Genomic DNA, 6000 nt, shown 5'->3' with positions numbered 1-6000 from the left:
TTAACGATTTAAGTGAGTAATAACTTTTGAGAATTAATTAGTAAGAATGTTGAGCTCATTATGACAATTAAAAACCTAGCCCAAGTATGAGGTGACTATACAAGCATAACTCTTATGAGAAATTAGGTCAAGCTACTTGTAACGCCCCTACTTTATTTTTTTTAATTAATTTAATGAAGTATACTAGGTGAAATTTTGGTTAGAAATATTATTGATGTTGTTTAGTTGAATATTATGTGATGTAGAGAAAAATTAATTATGGTGAGGATTGAAAAATATTAGGACAGTTTAAATAAAATAAAGCATAAAGTCCGGACACGAAGTGAAGAGTTGGAGGTGTAAGAAATAAGTTTTTAATAAGTGGGGGAGGGAAGAAGTAAAAGAATAGTGGTTATTGGTGGAAAAGGTTGTGGCTAGTGTTGACCCGAATATAAATAGAACTTTAGGAGTTAGAATAGTCGGTCTTAATTTACTGAACGTGAAAAGAGAAGAAGAGAGGAGCAGAAGAGAAACCCTAGTGCGACAAGGTCAAGCAAAACAAACCAGATTTTCAAAGGAATTGAGGTAAGGGGGAGAATCTCTTCATCTCTAGGGTTTATAATTTTATTGTGGGGCTGTAGAAATTATGATTATGAATGTTAAATCAATAGTGATGATATTGTTGATGAAGTGATAATTAGAATTAAGAGAGACGACATAAGGCTATTGAAACAGGAAAGTAAGTCGTGTGATAATTAGGGATTGAATAAAAGATTTCCTCTGTTAAGAGTGAATTGTAAAGGGAGCAGTAGTATGTGAGTCTCGTTTGTAGGGTCCCTTGATGCTTAATCATCATGCCAATATATGTACAAGAATGCATTAGATTAAGACTATATATGCACAGTATGAATAATATAGGGCTGTTTCAATCGATTTCATGCATAAAGGCTTGGATATATACATAATTAATTCCCAATTCATTACTGGTAGGATAATGTGGGTTTTACTTTTGCATCTATAGTATGTGGGTATATAAACCAAAAGAAATATAGAGAACAAGGGCGTGAATGAGGGTTTGGACATTATATCTGTTACAAAGGATCAATTGTTTGAACTAGTAAACCTAGATGAGTGTAAACTAAATATGTAGGTTTGGCTCCCTCCTATACATATTCTAATTGGTAACTGTTATATTAGCTAGGCTTTTAGGCTTATTGTTTACAGGTCCAGCCTTGTAAATTTGAAATAAAAACACACCAAAATGGTGACCATGATTTACATGAAATATGGAAAAGAAAAAAAAAAACAAAGAAAAGAAAGAAAAGAGTGCAATGGCGTTAATTGTTTGGCATTAGTATAGACATCTCAGGTTTATAATTTGGCTTTTAATTCCTTATATTCTAGCCTATTCCATTACATGAATTGATATAATTTTCATGAGCTTGGCATCCATAAAAAAAAATGACGTGTAGAAATTAGAAGCAATTAACTATGATAAAAAAAATAAGACCTAGCTACCCAACACATCTAAGTACACTGAACCCCCAAAACAGTCCACGCACAGTACAGAAAAATAAAAGTAGGTTCGGCACCTATCAAATAACCACAATTGACAGAAAGATTAGGACTAGGCACTTGATATAAAATTATAATTATATTATGGGTTAGGATTAGAATTAAAAATGTTGTACGAGAGAAAGGGAGACATGATGATATATTTTTGTAAAATATAATGATGATGGGAGTGATGTATGTAATGATGATGGGAGTGATATATAATGATGATGAGAGTGATGATGACTTGTGTGCTTGTTTTAGAGTCGTGCATTTTAGGGGAAGTCTGACATTAATTTGTGTATTATGTGATTATGTGTATATGTGTAATACTTGTCGAATTTAATTCTTTGCGTTCATATAGAGTCTAGAGCATAAGTCTTGCATATGTGGGAGAAAAGTCCAGTAACATACTTCTGGCAATTATGTGGGAGAAAAGTCCAGTAACATACTTCTGGCAACTATGTGGGAGAAAAGTCCAGTAATATAACTCTGGCAAAATGATGAGTAGGTGTGGTACCACGTTCATATAGGTCGTTAGGAGAGTCCATATGCATCATATGTGAAGATGTTTATGCTTGTGCTTGTAAATGTGGAAATGGTCTGATGTTGTGATTTGTGAAGAGAAGAGAATTGTACTTAATAACTATTGAAAATTGATGAGATAGTAGAGATTGTATTCTCATGATATTTTTTTAAAATGCGTGATTTCCCTATTATTATGTTATGGAAGGATTTCTCACCCCTTATTTTGTTGTGTTTGTTCCCTTTATGGTGATTGTACAATGAGTACAGACACTCAGGTCGACGAGGAGTAGCTTTGGGACGTTTAGAAGGTGGCGAAGAGAGATGCTCCATGCATCAATTTTTTTCAGTAGTTGAAATAAAAATGTAGACGCTACATGCTCTGATTCCTGTAACACTAGGGTTGGGGAAAAACGATTAAATATTTTGATTTGCAAACTTTGAATTGTTTATGAGAACCTTGTTTATTTCTAATTATGAATGTCGGCACAAGTAAGAGATTATTATTATGATTTACTTTAATAATTTATTCTACGATGTGAAATTTATTGTAGAAGAGACGTTTTGTATGTTAATTAGTGCCAAAAGGTTTGATTCATGTAGCACCCTTGGTGATAAATATACTATTATTACTATTATTATTGCTTATAATTTTTACGGGAGATAGGGTGTTACATTAGTTGGTATCAGAGCAGGTCGATCCATTCGGCCTAGGATTTTTAATTGATATTTTACCCTGTAGGCGACAAGTGTATAACACGTTGTAGATGCCTAAATTCTAATTGTTTTATGATTTTGACGATTGCAGATAAGAAATGGCTGGGAGGAATGATCAAGCAATCGCAAATGTTATGACCGCGGTAGCGCAAGCCTTAAACAATGCACTTCGAGGACAGCAGAACCAACAGGGAACAGCTGATGAGCTTCGCCTGGACAAATTTATGAGAAACAACCCTCCTACCTTCAAGGGGAGGTATGATCCTGATGGTGCTCAGAATTGGCTACAAGGGATTGAGAGGATTTTCAAGGCAATGGTGAGCACTAATGAACAAAAGGTTAGACTAGCGACACACATGTTGGCGGAAGAGGCTGAATTCTGGTGGGGAAATGTCCGTCAAAGGCTTGAGGGGGCTGGCACTGTGATTACCTGGGAAGTTTTCAGAGAGGAATTTTTGGGAAAATACTTCCCTGCTGATGTACGTAACAAGAAGGAGATTGAATTTCTCGAGCTGAAGCAAGGGAGCATGTCCGTGTCAGAATATGCAGCAAAATTTGAAGAGTTGTCCAGGTTTTGCCCCTATATAAATGCAGCGGGGGCGGAGGTTTCCAAATGCTTAAAATTTGAGAATGGATTACGCCCTGAAATCAAGCAATTTATTGGGTATCAACAAATTCGTCAATTTTCCACATTGGTAACTGCTTGCAGAATTTATGAGGATGACAGCAAGGCGAGAGCTAGTCATTACAAGGCAGTCAGTGAGAAGAAAGGGAGAGATCTAAGTCGGGGTAAGCCGTATAACATTTCAACTGATAAGGGAAAACTGAAGAAGGGTACTAGTGAGACAGGGTCTAGTGGGGGAGACGGTCGTCCTCCGGTGAAATGCTACAATTGTGGGGGGATAGGGCACCGTGCAAATGAATGTCAGAGTTCTGAGTTAAGGTGTTTCAAGTGTAGAGGTACAGGTCATCGTGCAACGGAATGCGAGAAGGAAGTTGTATGTTTCAGGTGCGGTGAAGCTGGACATATCAGTACTTATTGTCAGAATCCAAAGAAAGAACAAGCCAGAGGGAAAGTCTTTGCTTTGAGTGGAGAAGATGTTCCTAGCTCCGATAAGTTAATCCGAGGTACTTGCTTCATTAATAATGTTCCTTTGATTGCCATTATTGATACTGGGGCTACGCACTCTTTTATTTCCCTTGAATGTGCGATGCGGTTGAATCTTAATATGATGTCAATGTCGAGTAGGATGGTTATAGATACCCCAGCCAGTGGTTCAGTAACTACTGATTTAGTGTGTCGAAATTGTCCTTTAACAATCTATGGGAAACACTTTGGGATTGATTTAGTTTGTTTAACCTTGAGTCAGATTGATGTTATTTTAGGGATGAATTGGCTGAAATTTAATCGGGTTTATATTAATTGTTTCACTAAGACTGTATTGTTCCCCAAACCTGAAGAGGAAAGAAATTCTAGATTTGTTACTGCAGTCCAAGTGGAAGCGGCTAAGAAAGAGGGAGCTGAGGTATTTATGTTACTTGCGGCTTTGAAGTTGGAAAATGAACCTCAAGGTGCTAGTCAACCAGTAGTGTGCGACTTTCCAGAAGTATTTCCGGAAGACATTACTGATTTACCACCCGAAAGGGAAGTTGAATTTGCTATAGAATTGGTGCCTGGAACTAGACCCGTGTCAATGGCACCTTATAGAATGTCTGTTTCTGAGTTGGGGGAGTTAAAGAAGCAACTAGAGGAATTGTTGGAGAAGAAGTTTATCAAGCCTAGTGTGTCACCGTGGGGAGCACCCGTATTACTTGTCAAGAAGAAGGATGGTAGTATGAGACTGTGTGTAGATTACCGTCAGTTGAATAAAGTCACCATTAAGAATAAGTACCCTCTGACTAGGATTGATGACCTTATGGACCAACTGACTGGTGCTTGTGTGTTCAGTAAAATTGATTTGAGGTCAGGTTACCATCAGATTCGAGTAAAGACAGAAGATATACCCAAGACTGCATTCCGAACTCGCTACGGTCATTATGAATATTCAGTTATGCCGTTTGGAGTATCTAACACCCCTGGAGTGTTCATGGAGTATATGAATAGAATTTTCCAACCTTATTTGGACCATTTTGTAGTAGTGTTTATAGATGATATATTGGTGTACTCGAAGTCAGAAGAGGAACATGCAGAACATCTGAGAGTTGTATTGCAGGTTTTGAAAGAAAAGAGGTTGTATGCAAAAATGTCAAAGTGCGAGTTTTGGCTACGTGAAGTAAGTTTCTTGGGTCACGTGATTTCGAGGAATGGGATAGCAGTAGATCCGTCCAAAGTAGACGCTGTGTTGCAATGGGAAGCCCCTAAATCTGTTACAGAAATAAGAAGCTTCTTGGGATTAGCTGGGTATTATCGAAGATTCATTGAGGGATTTTCGAAGTTAGCATTACCGTTGACACAATTGACTAGGAAGGGGGAAGCTTTTGTGTGGGATACTCAATGTGAAAACAGTTTCCAAGAACTCAAGAAGAGGTTGACGACAACACCAGTGTTGATCTTACCAAATCCGAATAAACCATTTGTAGTTTACTGTGATGCTTCTAGTAGAGGGTTAGGAGGTGTACTTATGCAGGGTGGACAGGTTGTAGCATATGCTTCGAGACAATTGAAAATTCATGAAAGGAACTATCCAACACATGACTTGGAGTTGGAAGCTGTAGTGTTTGTACTCAAGGTATGGAGACACTATTTATACGGTTCAAGGTTTGAAGTGTTCAGTGATCATAAAAGCTTGGGGTATTTGTTTGATCAAAAAGAATTGAACATGAGGCAACGGAGGTGGTTGGAATTCCTTAAAGATTATGATTTCGAGCTGAATTACCATCCAGGGAAGGCTAATGTAGTTGCAGATGCTTTGAGCAGAAAATCTTTACACATGGCGGCACTCATGGTCAAGGAGATGGACTTAATAGAACAATTCAGAGATATTAGTCTTGTTTGTGAAGTGACACCAAGGAGTGTGAAGTTGGGAATGCTGAAATTGACAAGTCCAGTGTTGGAAGAAATCAAGGAAGGGCAGAAGGCAGACTTGGAACTAGTAAATCAGTTAATACTAATCAATCAGGGAAAAGAAATGGATTTCAAATTAGATGAGAATGGAGTTTTGATATTTAGGAGTAGAATTTGTGTGCCCGATATGACGGAATTGAAACGAAGTATCCTAGAAGAGG

At 37.6% G+C, this 6000-nt stretch overlaps 1 long non-coding RNA gene across 1 annotated transcript; it reads left to right on the top strand.

Annotated features, from left to right (window-relative positions):
• The first annotated feature begins 483 nt into the window (after nt 1-483).
• LOC146905344 (uncharacterized) lies at nt 484-2566 on the top strand. The gene is made up of 2 exons (XR_015020600.1): nt 484-564; nt 2329-2566. It is a non-coding gene; the product is annotated as an uncharacterized LOC146905344 (long non-coding RNA).
• The last annotated feature ends 3434 nt before the right edge of the window (nt 2567-6000 follow it).

The sequence above is a fragment of the Medicago sativa genome, chromosome 7 (assembly GCF_051527215.1).
Source record: "Medicago sativa cultivar Bolivia chromosome 7, Bolivia_mono, whole genome shotgun sequence".
In the NCBI taxonomy this organism is placed as follows: domain Eukaryota; kingdom Viridiplantae; phylum Streptophyta; class Magnoliopsida; order Fabales; family Fabaceae; genus Medicago; species Medicago sativa.
The sequence above is the reverse complement of the archived record's forward strand: the minus strand, read 5'-3'. Positions and strand labels throughout refer to the sequence as shown.